The sequence below is a fragment of the Mesocricetus auratus genome, unplaced genomic scaffold (genome assembly GCF_017639785.1).
Source record: "Mesocricetus auratus isolate SY011 unplaced genomic scaffold, BCM_Maur_2.0 Super-Scaffold_15014, whole genome shotgun sequence".
Lineage (NCBI taxonomy): Eukaryota > Metazoa > Chordata > Mammalia > Rodentia > Cricetidae > Mesocricetus > Mesocricetus auratus.
The window spans coordinates 45744036-45758179 of record NW_024429186.1 but is presented as its reverse complement, the minus strand read 5'-3'; the positions used below and the strand labels follow the sequence as shown (position 1 = coordinate 45758179).

The window sequence follows — 14144 nt, the reverse complement described above, 5'->3', positions numbered from 1 at the left end:
TTCACATTTAAAAATAAAATTTCACTTGTTCATTGAGATAATTGTCCAGAAATAATTCTTATATGACTATACTTCCAAATTAAGGTAAAGAATAAACATTTTAAGTAAAAGCTATTATATCAAAATCTTGTAAAACCTGACTTGACTAATTAATTGGTGTGCTCTGGCTTAGTATGTAACTGATGTCAAATATGTCATTCCTTTATTTTAGGAACATAGCTTTGCTATAAATATAAACAGATTTTTGAACAGTAACAAGAGTGATAACACTGCCCAGAAATAGTATCTGAGCTAAAGCAAATGGCATGCCATCAGCAGAGGGCAGAAAAATTTGCAACTGTTTGCCACCACAGGCTTCCTGGGCAGTGTATCCCAGGGAAGTAAAAGAAATAGAACAAGGAAAGCCTGTCCCACTGTCAATCAGCAGGACCAGTCACAACACTAAAGGAATCTCATTCTGAAGTTGGAGCAAGTAGTGAAACTAAAGACTAAGCTCACATGCTGATGTCTTCTCATGTACACGAATGTCATCCGTACATCCAGCTACATTTTTTTTACGACCAGTCCAACTAACTCACACCCTCCCCACCCAAATCTCCTAGAAGATTTTAATAGTTGTCTTTTCTCGAAATTTGAGGATATTTACTTAAGAGTTTTCCAAGATGTTAAGAGCTAAGGAGAAAACTTGCTAAGTTTCATAATCGATTGGAAGGGCCCGGATGGCCTGGCAGCCCAGGGAAGACATGCTCATCATCGCTCCATCTGGCCCACGAGCCTCCACAAGAGGGTGGTTCTGCATTGCTGGAATTCTTGCTGAAGACTCTCATTGCTGGGTCATGTCTCTGGGAGCTGCAGCTGGCATCAGAGGTTCTTGTCACTTGTGGGAATTTACTACAGGACTCCAGCAATGATACACAAAACCAGAACCGATGGCACTGATCTGAGGGTCTGACAGTTGTCCACTGTAACTTCAGCAGTCAAACTCTGTTGTGTGTACGTGTGTGTGTGTGTGTGTGTGTGTGTGTGTGTGTGTGTGTGTGTGGTGTGCTCTCACATATGTGGTTCACATGAAGTAACTGGAGGTTTGGAAGGACAAATGCTGAGTTCCATATAGAATGCCTAGGGGTGTGGCCACTTGAGGGCTTCGGTCTGGTCCTTTCTTTAATCCTTTCCTTTCAAGACCTAAGCAAGCCCAAGTTGTTGCAGGGGAAGCAGTGTCATCAATCTCTGCTTATTGACTCCTCCTTGCCAAATGACCTCCAGTGATTCTTTGTAATTATTATTAAAGAGGTCCACCCATTGGAAATGGACTGAGAGTCTGTCCCCAGCCCTTCCTGTTCCATATACATATGTGGGCTTAAATCAATGAGTGGGCACACACCTGCCTGAAATCCTCACACTCTGCCAAGAAGGTAGACACTCAGTGTCACCTATTTTCTCAATTAAAAATAGGTGTTTCCATTTGTACAGACAGAACTGTCCTCTTTTCAAATTACCCAAAAATTCAATTATTAATGAGTTATTCAATTTTGGGTAATTTGCGGATGTATAGTTTCCTTATTTGCAAAACAAAATATATGATGGCACCTATCTCATAGAATTGCTATTATGATTAAATAAGGCAATAAAATTAATTTTCATAACAATCAGCTGATACTTATAAATTAACACATTCCTGGAAACCCTTTCCCTTGTCATTCACTAATAAACCATTTTCTAGCCATGCCACCTTGTATCTATTTACCTATGAATTGTCTCCTTCCAAAGTCCATAATAGAAAGAACAAAGGGATGAAATACATTCGTTTACATAGGTACACAGGTGTGAAGTATATAAATGTTCAACAGCCTGTGTCAAAAGAACAAACTTTGGAGTGGGAAACGGAAATTGGGATGCTCATGTACCCTGTTCAGTCTATATTCTCAGCTTCAGCATATTTATGGAAATGCTAATTAAGGCACTGACTCATTTATACATAATTAGATTGATGTGGCAGTTTCTAGGGACCAAATAAAATTACACTATTCACCAAGACACTGGTAGTTTCTGTTTCAGTATCTTTAGTTGAACAGCTTCTTATTGCCCAAATTAATAATCAATTTTGATTATTCTATTCACATCACAGGAAATTAAAAAATAGGCAACCCTTCTTCAACCTGACTTGGGTGCAACGACGTCAATGCCCTTATTGTGATAAAAAGATTACTAATCATGTCTTAACACATTCCCTTTCTCCTACAGGCTTTATTCCCTGACAGGGGGTGGGAAGGCTGTAGTGCCTACAGCCTTCTAAAGCTTCAAACTGAGCACTTCAAAATCTTGCTTCATTTAAAACTTGCCTTGGCATCAGCCTCAACAAGCCAACTAACCATGTGGTCATAAATAGCTGTCATAATCACTTGGAGTTGGCTGCTGTTATTTTAAATCAAGATTCTCAGCCTTGTCACTAGTCCTTACATGGTTCAGATCCACTGCCAGATTTGGAAATCTTTGTCAAAAAGAAATCAGCTAATAAATCTAAATGGGAATCAGACAATATTTTTACAAGATGATTTGTTCTACTTGTTATAGCTATCCTTTCATGGGATCCTCAATATATTTAAGTATCTAACATTTATATTACTTATCATAAATGACAGAGACATGATTAACGATGGAAACTTAGAGCTAAGCAAGAGTATTAGTCAATAAGAATGTGATCAGTATAATTTATGTAATCAACTTTTGATAGCTCTCGATCATTTCAGAGTTTAATTTTAAATGATTGGGGATAAGGCTCAGTGCTTGCTTACCATATAGAAGGTCCTGCACTCAATCCCTAGAAATGAATAAAAATAAAGCTTAACTTTATGTATTTAGTGGGGGCTACTTGATTAACATACATACTGTTTGATCTATTAAATATATCTCTACCTAGCTACTTTGTGGGTCCCAAAAACATAAGCTTCACCTAGAGGCTCTGTTCCAAGCTTCCTGCACACCCAATCAGGATCCCCAGATGACTCCCACCCCCACCCTAAAACATAGGCACACTATTCTACTTTTATTTACCTCTAGATCAGTGATTCTCAACCAGTGGTGAAAATCTTTCACTGTAGGTGTGGCCCACTGTACTTTCTCTATCGTGTCTCCAGCCTCTACCTGCTAGCCCGACCACCACCCTTCTCTCCTCCCCGGGGGCTAAAAGCACCTCTCTAGCCTTGGCCAAATGTTCTCTTAGGTCAAAATTACCCATTTCAGGTGTTGAAATGTCTTCAAGACAACAAATCCCTCTCTAATGGCAAAGGGTTGGTTTTCAAATTTTTCTTGGGTCTGAAATGAGGAGATCAGGAGCTACAAGGGTTTGAACACTGAAGTATGCAGCCTTTTATTAAAAGGATGGCCGAAAGGAAGATGACACTTTCAAGCGTTGGTCACTGGACCTGGAATTTTCTTATCTATCAAGCACGTGCCCCATACTTCCTAAGATTAGCAGCAGCTTTGCAGGCTAAGGAGGGATCTGGGGGATGGGGACATACTGGATTCTTAAATTACTCAAATGAAAAGTTCTAGGTTGAGTAACAATGGGTTCTTCTTTTGCATGTTGGGTTTTGATTTACTTGAGTCCTTAATACCAGTACTTCACAAATATCTGCTAATGAGTCAATGGCACCTGACAGGGAAGGGCCTGGAAGACTGGCAGTGGTGAGAGTGAGGGGCATCAGGAAAGAATGGCTTATGGGAAAATATGGACCAGTCTTGAGGTAGAGAGAATGACTGCACCTGAGAGAACACCTGACCAGCTCTGCTTTGAACCACAGACCGGAGGGACAGAGAACAGGAGCTAGATTCAGACTTTCTAATGGTTTTTTGTAAACTATATATGAGAGTAACAGTGGTAACTCCTCCAAAATACTACTGTGAGAACTCAGCAAGGTCACATTTATAAACCTCTTCTATGACCGAGGAGCAAAGAGGAAGACTGGGTTGACCATAGAGAGTGGCAGGAAGAGGGACCTAAGGAGAGTTACCACTCAACTCAACTACCCTGAGCACCAGATGCTCAGTATGCAGGGGAGGTGGAAAGGAAGGGAGAAGGGAGAGATCCAGGGAGAAAGAAAAGGGAAGAGGAGGGAAGAGAGGGAAGGGGAGAGAGAGCAAATGCTATCTAGAAACATCTAAATAGTCACTGTGATAGGAAAGGAGCCAAACAGGGAGGAATACAAAGTTGACCAAGTATCTGTGGGGACACTGATGGAACAGTTGTCTTGGTGATGTGACTGATCAATCAGCTCATTTATTTGATTTTCTTGGGCTTCCTCAGTAACTTTAAAGTAAAAGGCAAAAAGAGCAATGGTTAAATTGACCTTCATTTTGGGTTGTTCAAAAAGCTGGATTAGAAGGTCAAGAGGCCCAGACTCAAGACTACCCTGTGATTAAACTGAAAAGAAATGAAGCCCCCCAAAACCCAGGAACTGAACTGAGACTCCTGGGGGGCAGTAAGGGAGCTGCCTGGTCTGGAAAGAGAGGAAAGGCAGGATATGGTAGACCCAGTGACTTCTGGCAAGGGCTAGGGGGTGGAGCCACTGCTGCTAACTTCACATGGAGGAGGGGTGCTGTGCCAGTGGAAGCAAGGTCACTCATCACTCCTGGCCAAACTCAAGCTACTCTGTCTCCAAGGACATCCATCAGCATGTATAGTTGACAAAGAATTCAGCAATTTATAACTACCTATAGTAAAGAGCTTCAGCAAGCATCTTAGTATAGAAAGGTGATTAGTTGAAAGCAGAAGGAAGGTTAGGGTACAAATACAATTTATAATAAGAAACATCATCAACTGATACAGGATCTTAATCATTATTCTATATCTATTCTTGAAAAACTAAACACTATGTGAGTTGGTTGACTTAAGGCACCCTGTTCATGCCAATCAAAATTCCTTTTCTCATCAATCTTGGGGCTATCTGCCCACAAAGCATCACAAAAGTTGTTTTTCCTTCCACATTCTCATCTTGGCATGCCTACCCCAGACACACAAACACACAAATGCATGGTGCATACACATTCTTCCTCCCTCCACATAATTTCTGAGATTCATTTATTCAGTAAATATATGCCAGGCATGTTCTAGAGACTAGGACCACAGCATTTAGAGATATAAGCTGTGTACTCATGCAAAGCTTAAACTCCAAGAGACAAAAGCATCCATAAATAATTTCAGAGGATGAAGTGTTACAAAAAGATGGATGTACAAGATCATGAATACCTTATGTTGATTTTTAATAAATCTACATTATATGAAATTATCACAGGCTATCTACATGTGTCCATTATCCTTTAAGGCAAGGACAAATTTTACTATCCAACAGATTAGTGGCAGAAGAGAAGAATCACCTTCTGTGTTTCCAGATCAAGAAACCACGAGGAAGCTGGGCATGGCGCCACTTGTGATCACAACTCTTGGGAGAAGGAGGCAGGGAGATGATCCTCAAAGAAGAATAAGAAACCAAGTGGAATGTTCAGCTTAATTACACACAAACCACAAATACATAGTTACTTTTTAAAAGAGTATGTCTCACAAATGCACCCCCATCTTACCCTTCAAAGCCAGGTACTACCCAAATATTATCCTGTCTTTGTATCTCTCAAAAGTCAACTGAGGTTTTTGAGAATAATTTCCCAGCCATGACTTCTAATTCACAGTCTAAGGTATTATTATCAGAGTTCTTCCCTAAGAACTGATGTAGGTCGGGCGGTGGTGGCCCACGCCTTTAATCCCAGTACTCGGGAGGCAGAGGCAGGCGGATCGCTGTGATTTCGAGGCTGGGCTGGACCGACAGCCTCGAAAACAATACAGAGAAACCCTGTCTCGTAAAAACCAAAAAAAAAAAAAAAAAAAAAAAAAAGAACTGACGTAGAGGCAATCACTTCGGAGTGATTTGTCAGACCACCATTTAAAAAAGAAAAGTGTAGTAAACATTTCCTTGCTTGTAGAAGACTGTATTTAGCATTTAATTCCGTACCCAAACTGAGTAAGAGTGAGTACTGATTTTTTTTCTTCTAACTTACAGATGAAGAAAGTTAGGGAATTAATGAAGATGTCCCAAATTATTTTTCTTACCCAGCAGGCCATGTTTTATATCCCGGTTGCCAGACATCAAGGGTTTTTTTTGTTTGTTTGTTTTCTTCTTGGAGGCCACACCAACAGTACCTCACTTGTACTTATTCATCAGTCTTTTCTGAGCACTGAAAGCCAAGTTTGATAGCAGGTTTGTTATGCTTACAACCTACTCAAGGTGACCAGTTAAGGAAGGATGGGGGAGGGGGTGAAGGCCACTCCACAAATGGCACCGCTGCAGATGTTCTCTAGAAAGCCATGGTTTGCCAGGCTGGACACAGAGAGGTTCTGAAAGACCCATGTTCCCATTCCCTACTGTTCTCACTCAGCAGATGCAGGCTCAAAGCAATAAGATATCATAAAGCAGTGAATAAAACCTCAGTGTCCCAAGATATCTATATGTTATCACTGTGTCTCAGAGTGACTCCTCCTAGGATTGCTATCTGATAGCAGGAAGAAGATAAGACATGTCTGAGCACAAATAAGGCCAAGGAATCAGTGTTCTGGCCAGACTCAGCTTCCTTCCATCTCGCATCCAATCTAACTCCAGGTGGGACTGTTACCCATCAACAGCGTGTGTTTTCTTTCAGCTTTTCAGAGAGCAGTCAAGGACTCAAGAGCTGAAACACTACTCTGGGGCTTTAAGAGCCACTCTATGGACACAAATGTCAACCACTATGGATTCCATGCTGTGGGGATCTGTGCTCACTTCCTGTGTGTTTTTCTGTACTGAGCCTTCTGCTCTCCTCCATCACCTAATGGAATGGGAAGCCTCACTCACAAGACAGCTGTCCTGCTTTCACACGTACTCAGCTGCACGCTAGCTAGCTGTAGTGTCCCTTCGGCTAGCCCTGCTGCTGCCACTGAGTCTGGCAACAACTGGAGCTCACAGCCATCCTCCATCCTGGGTCACAGCTTTGCAAGAAGGAAGGGCTGGGCGGGGGCCTCCTGGCCTTACCTATGGGGCCTTTCTTCTCACTCTGTAGTATTTGAATATTCTAGACTTCCAGGACTGAGATTGTGATGTTTGTGGGAAAACGAACCATGCAGACCGTGTGTGCTATCTCCTGTATATGCCGTATAATAAAACCAACCATAGGCTTTTCTGTATAGACTGTCTTCTATAGCCTGTACTTGCTGTACACAACCAACCAAACATGCTGTCTTCTATATCCCATATATGTAGTATACGACCAACCACACAAACCATGTGCCATCCCAGCTGCCTCAGGCTTTATGCATTTATTTTTTTTGGTTTTACAAGACGAGGTTTCTCTGTATTGTTTTGGAGGCTGTCGGTCCAGCCTGGCCTCGAACTCACAGAGATCTGCCTGCCTCTGCCTCCCGAGTGCTGGGATTAAAGGCGTGTGCCACCATCGCCCAGCTGGCTTTATGCATTTTGATGTAAGGAATACATATATGTGTATAGAAAACCAAAAAAACAAAATATTATAAATAAGTTTTTAAAATATTCTTAAGATTGATTTTATTTAGAATTAAGTTGTGCTAAAAATTATTTTTAAAATTGATTTTATTGTTTAGAATTAAATTATGGTAAAAATGAACTATGTGAGCATTTTCCAAATTGTACCTGCTATAATAAGCACTATACTATACTATAGCACTATGCTATAATAGGCACTATACTATACTATAGCACTATGCTATAATAGGCACTATACTATACTATAGCACTATGCTATAATAGGCACTATACTATACTATAGCACTATGCTATAATAGGCACTATACTATACTATAGCACTATGCTATAATAGGCACTATACTATACTATAGCACTATGCTATAATAGGCACTATACTATACTATAGCACTATGCTATAATAAGCACTATACTATACTATAGCACTATGCTATAATAGGCACTATACTGTACTATACTACTATGCTATAGTAAGCACTGTACTATATTGCTGCACAAACACTTTCTATATACCAGAATAATATGTGAACAGTTAAGATCAGTTCCATATAGTGAAGAAAAGCTTTAGTTTTTCTTCTATTATGTACTTCAAGTTTTTGAATAATTAATTTTAATGCTGAAATTTTGGTTCTGGTCTAAAAGATAAGCCAATAATTCGACATACTGGCTTTTAAAGAAAACTTTTCCAAAATTAAAGACTATTTATCACAGTGGCTGAAGGTCATGGAGATTAAGCTCGTTTTCCATTTTGGTAATTATTGAGATTCATTTTTAAAGCAAACTAAAATCCACCGTAAATGAAATTATTGAAGTCCTATTCTAAGGTTTTAAATGTCTTTGTAGCTGATAAAAGACAAATTATAGCCCACAGACATTTAAATAGTGTGGCACTTCCCTGCAGGCTCTCATACCCTAATGTTTAAAACATCCTTTTTACTGATCTCAGCAGCTTCATCATTGCATTCTGCAAAATAAAAACACTAAAAGAGATTTTAATGATTAGGTCAAGAAAATGGATTAATTATTATTCTAATTATTCTACCAGGAGCACCTACCCAGAAATTTAAATACAGGTGATTTGTATGTTGTAAAAGTGACTTGTCTATGCTCAGTAAAATTCATTCACCATTTAGATTTTAAGCTCTGAGCTTCCCTTATGCTCCTGATAATGACATATTTTCTTGTTATACTGGGGTCCAGAAAGCTGCAACACACACACACACACACACACACACACACACACACACACACACAGAGAGGGAGAGGGAGAGGGAGAGGGAGAGAGACTCACACACAGACACACACACACAGATTCACACACACACAGACTCACATACACAGACACACACAGACTCACACACACACAGACACACACAGAGACACAAACACACAGAGATTCACACAGACTCACATACACACACTCACACAGATTCACACACACAGGCACACACACTTTCTCTCTCTCCAGCCACATGATCTTAGAGAACAGAACATACTGTGTACCTGTACCATTCAATGATTAATTAAAAGGATTAATGCTATTGAGCCATCTACTTCAAAAGACGTACCTTTATCCAGTTTAGCAGCACAGAACTGAAAAACAATGTTATTAAATTCTCACTTGCTCATCAGGTTGGGTTGGAGGCTGGGTCTAGCTACATAGCCTGCAGACCCTGAGCTCAGTTGCCCTCCTGCCCTCCTGCCTCAGTCTCCTAAGTGCTGGAATTATAGGCATGCAAACCGTGCTTGCCTTTGCTTATTAATATTTGAGAAAAACTTTAGCAGTGGGACATCTTGATTATCGAAGGACAAAGACTATTTTAAACAGCACGTACAAGAGATAGCACACACGGTCTGCATGGTTCGTTTTCCCACAAACATCACAATCTCAGTCCTGGAAGTCTAGAATATTCAAATACTACAGAGTGAGAAGAAAGGCCCCATAGGTAAGGCCAGGAGGCCCCCGCCCAGCCCTTCCTTCTTGCAAAGCTGTGACCCAGGATGGAGGATGGCTGTGAGCTCCAGTTGTTGCCAGACTCAGTGGCAGCAGCAGGGCTAGCCGAAGGGACACTACAGCTAGCTAGCGTGCAGCTGAGTACGTGTGAAAGCAGGACAGCTGTCTTGTGAGTGAGGCTTCCCATTCCATTAGGTGATGGAGGAGAGCAGAAGGGCTCAGTACAGAAAAACACACAGGAAGTGAGCACAGATCCCCACAGCATGGAATCCATAGTGGTTGACATTTGTGTCCATATAGTGGATCTTAAAGCCCAGAGTAGTGTTTCAGCTCTTGAGTCCTTGACTGCTCTCTCAGCAATCAGTGGCCACAGAAAAGAGGAGAATTGCTAAGTTGAGGCCAGTCGCGAATACACAGCAAGATCTTGTAAAGCAAACACCAATACTACAAGCCTCTTGACTTTCTGGAGTAAGCTATATGGTTATCAAGCAAGACATGCTTCTGGATACTTCCTCATTCTGTGACCCTACCTGAGACCCTATAGGCCCTGAACCCAGGATTTCTTCACTTAATGTGGGGCTATTAAAGATGTTCCAAAGTCAAGTTTGTATATATAGTCCAGACCTTACACAGTCATTTCTAGTTTTTTTTTTTTTTAAGTCCCCAGATGATCCCAATAAGCTGCAGGCTTGAGAAGGACTGCCTTAACAAACTGTTCCTTCTTCCCGCCCAGGTCCCAGGAGATGTCTAATGTTCTTTCTCCCTGATGGTTCCAGGCCTTTGCACTATTCCTCCAGAGTAACTCTTCCTCATTGCTGAGGATGTTGCAACTGTTAGATTTTCTGCCTGTTCTCCCAACCTACTCTCAGATTCAGGAGTAAATTGTTATCATTGAATCCCAGGGCTCACCCTATGCCCCAGTGTTGGGAATACTTAATACGCCCATGGAACAGATCCAGAGGAAAACAAAACTAAAAACGTATCATGTAAGTGCTTTGGAAAAAGCAACAATTTAAGATGCTCAGAATGTGTCACTGGTGAAGCAGTCCACATTAGAGGAACTTCTCCTTGTACCAGTGAAAATAAACCAGATCTCGGCGTCAAAGGAGAAAGGCAGACTGCACCCAGAGCTGCACTCCTACTGTAATGAGCACATTGAAAACCATATCCCGTGATAAGACACGCGTCCTTTCTCAGTCCCCTTTCTATCTTTAGTGGATTATATGCTGCTTCCAAGACAACTCTTCTGGCATTTTGTCGCAGGGGTTTATAAAACTGATTTACAAAGTCTGAAGTAGTTTACAAAATGTATCATGTAAGAGTGCAATTACTGTGCCATTCACACTGTTAATAAGGCCATTATAATTCAGAAAAAAAACTTCACATAATAAATCTTGCCACAATCTAATCCTGGACAATAAGTTCAATCTTAAACATTTTAAAGCTTTTTTAGAATATTTTGCCCTTTGGGTTGCCTAATTGTTTCAATAATTGCAGTTATGTTTCACAATCTAACAATATGTTGCTTTCTTTTTCTTTCCTCTGCTGAAATTTGATATATGAAACCTGAAGATAAATCATATGTAGGAACTCTTTTCCAAAACAGTAATATGTTTTTCATTTATCATATACAATAAACGCTGGTTTATCTCATTAAACACCAACTAAATTATTACCAATCAATACCCAACACGTACCCATCCTGAGTTAGTATAAAAAGTGAGAGAAAAAGTATTTTGTTCACATGCTCATGGGGAAGCCAGAGACAACGTCTAGGAGTTGATTTTCTCTTTCCAACAGGTGGGTCCTATAGTCAGGCTTGGCCACCAGTGCCTTTAACTGATAAGCCACCTCTCTGACCCCATTATCTACCTTAAATGCAATACAAGACATCAACAATTCACTGTTAACTAGAAATTTGTATTAGTATGACAGTAAAAGGCTTTTATTAAAACACACTTCGGTTCTGCTTTCCATAAACGAGCCACCACTGCAAGCTTGGAGTATGATTTTCTTAGGAACTGACAGAGAAAAGGTAAGCAATCACAATCCTTAATATTCATGCTCTCCAAACAGGAAAAGGCTTTGGAGGGGGTGTGCTGTTTAGTTGTCATGTCAACTTGACACAAGCTAGAGTCATTTGGGAAGAGGATGGCACCTCAACTAAGAAAATGCCTTGACCACACTGGCCTGTGGTACGTTTTCTTAACTGATGCCTGATGTAGAGGGCCAGGGCCCAGCTCACATGTGTGCATGTGTTGGGGGTGGGGAGGTGCCACCCCTGGGTTGATGGTCCTGGTTACTATAAGGAAGCAGGCTGAGCCAAGCCAGTAAGCAACACTCATCCATGCCTTTGTATCAGCTCCTGACACAGGGTTCCTGCACCGAGTTCCTGCACTGCCGTCCTTTGGTGATGAAGTGTGACCTGAGAGTTGTAAGCTGAAATAAATCCTTTGGTTTTGGTCATGGTGTTTAATCACAGAAACAGAAACCCTAAGTCAAAAGCTTACTGTTTCAAGCATCTGTAGGAACCCCAGACTAGGCCATCTTTGGCTATGCAAACCATCACACAGATAAGGCACATCTATTCAATCAATAACAGATAGTTTATGTAGTTATATACGGATCGAAAGAAAAGGACAATTTCAAAGCTAGCTTCTATCGGGTCTCTGCACCTACCTGGCAAAGCCAGACACACCGACCGCCCCCTCATTAGAGCAGCAACGCCCACTGAACACCAAACACAGTGTGTAGTTCTGTGGGTGGCAATCCTCGCAGCCAGCTGGGGTCGCTCTCCCTAACCTTCCAGTCACCGCTGCAGGTCCAGATGTGTGCAAAACAGAGGAGTGGACGTCACTTCTCCTGACTACTAAAGGGGGCAAGGAAACCTCCACGCTCTCCTGGGGTCTTTAGAGTTAATGAAATCATTTCTTGCTGCCTTCTGTACCGCTCGCCGCCGCGCGGGCCACCTTCACCTAGGGCAAACATCGTTTTGAGGGCCACAGGAAAAGGCTGTGTCAACCTGGAGAGACAGACTGAGCGGGGGCGGATGGGCTTGGGCCGCGCCCACATCCTGCAGGCAGGATAAAGCTGTGAGGGCGAGGTGGGAGCGGGACTGGAGGGGACCGAGGAGTCACGAAGACTCCTCCACTGGGGACCGCCTCCTCTCGGAGTGGCCGCCCCTGTTTGTTCCGAATTATCAAGCGGGAACTCAGGTCAAACAGCCACCCATAGGTAACCCATCTAGGCCTACAAGGGTGCGTCAAGGGGGCTGGAGGTGCGGGGGCAGAGTGGAGAAGTGGACCATTCAGACGGAGGGGGGAGCAGACAGTCAACCCTCGCGCCCTGGCCTCCGTCGCGCTGGGAAAAGGCATGCAAAACGAGAGTCCACTCTATACATTCCATTTGAGCCTAGTTCAGTTATCTGGGACTCAGAGGAGAGACGGCTCTCCCCGGCATTCCCTCGCCCCCAGGTCGCCTCACCCCTCCGCGGGATTATTGGTTAGGTCCGGGGCGGAATGGGGCTGGAAGGGCAGCGCTCCACGTGCGGCCACGATCCCTAGCTCTCGGCTCCTTCCGCTGCTCGGCCTCGGTCTCCAACTCGGGGAGGGGCGGGACCTCTGGCAGGGAGGGGCGTGCCTTAGGCGGGACGTGGGCGTGGGCTCGAGGGGGCGGAGCGGAAGGCGGGGGCGGGGGCGGGGCCGCCGCAGCGTTGGTCTGGCGGCGGCAGAGGGACTGGGAGCAGCGAGAAGGCTCGGCGCCGCTGGAGTAGACGCCGGTTCCGAGGCGAACGCTTGGCGCTGGCGACTTTGGAGGTACGCGCGGGAGCGGGCGCGGGCCTGCTGGCCCCTTTCCTGGGACGGTGCACCCCGGCCGCCGCTGTGCCCCCTGCTGGTCTAAAGTGCGATTCCCGGCGGTGCCGCTCTCGGCGTCTTTCTTCTCTCTCACGGGCTCTATGGGCGTCGGACACCGGGCGGGCAGGTCGCCTCTCCGCGAGTCGGAGCTCGCCCAGGCCGGGGCCCCAGGGCAGCCGGGGCTGCGGCCGCGAGAGAGGCGCAGAGCTGGGGGTACCGGGCGCTGCGATCCTGCGCCCCGAAGTCCGGGACCTCGGTTCGTGGGGCGCCTGCTTGTGGCGCCCCGTCTGACTAGCTGGGGCCGGTCGTGAGCCCGGTGTTCCCGAGCGCTGTGCGGTATTGCCTGTTGTGTGCGCAGGCCGGGCAGCCGGCTTCGGGAAGGCAGCACCCCAGTGCGGCCGTCCGGTGTCCCCGCAATTGCCTAGTGTGGGAAGCCCCTGAAGGGGGCCTCAGGGATACACGAGTGGTGGGTGCGGCCTGAAGGAGACCACTAGTCGCTTCTCTGGGAAGGCGGAGATGTGGACAGTTGGGGGCCACCCCTGTGAGGTCTACAGGACTAAAACAACACTTGGAGTTCCAGGATGGCTTATAGCCTCGTGGTGGGGCGCTTTCTTCAAGGCAGGGATAGATGGAAAGCTGTCAAAGCAAGCACATTTAAAGTTGAAATAAAAGCTGCCACAGTTTTGCAGACCGTGCAGTTGTGTGGCTAGTGTTGGAAGAACTATTACCTCATTGGCCCCTTTACACTTTTTTTTTTTTGGTTTTGTTTATTTATTTATTTAAACAGCCAGTCTG

The 14144-nt window shown here is 43.9% G+C and overlaps 1 protein-coding gene and 1 long non-coding RNA gene across 7 annotated transcripts in view; one reads left to right on the top strand and one right to left on the bottom strand.

Annotated features, from left to right (window-relative positions):
* Positions 1–13130, bottom strand: part of LOC106021348 — a 150817-nt gene extending 137687 nt beyond the window's left edge. For all 5 annotated transcript variants that reach the window (XR_005876289.1, XR_005876292.1, XR_005876291.1 and 2 more), the window contains exons 1-2: positions 12979–13130; positions 12175–12470 (exon numbers count right to left, since the gene is read on the bottom strand). This is a non-coding gene — a long non-coding RNA (uncharacterized LOC106021348). The remainder of the gene's footprint in view (positions 1–12174; positions 12471–12978) is intronic.
* Positions 13131–13195: 65 nt separating this feature from the next.
* Positions 13196–14144, top strand: part of Frmd6 (FERM domain containing 6) — a 73587-nt gene continuing 72638 nt past the window's right edge. The window contains exon 1 of one of the 2 annotated variants that reach the window (XM_005072782.4): positions 13196–13310. The gene's annotated coding sequence lies outside the window, so the exon portion shown is untranslated. The remainder of the gene's footprint in view (positions 13311–14144) is intronic. The other variant, XM_005072783.4, reaches the window with a different exon arrangement.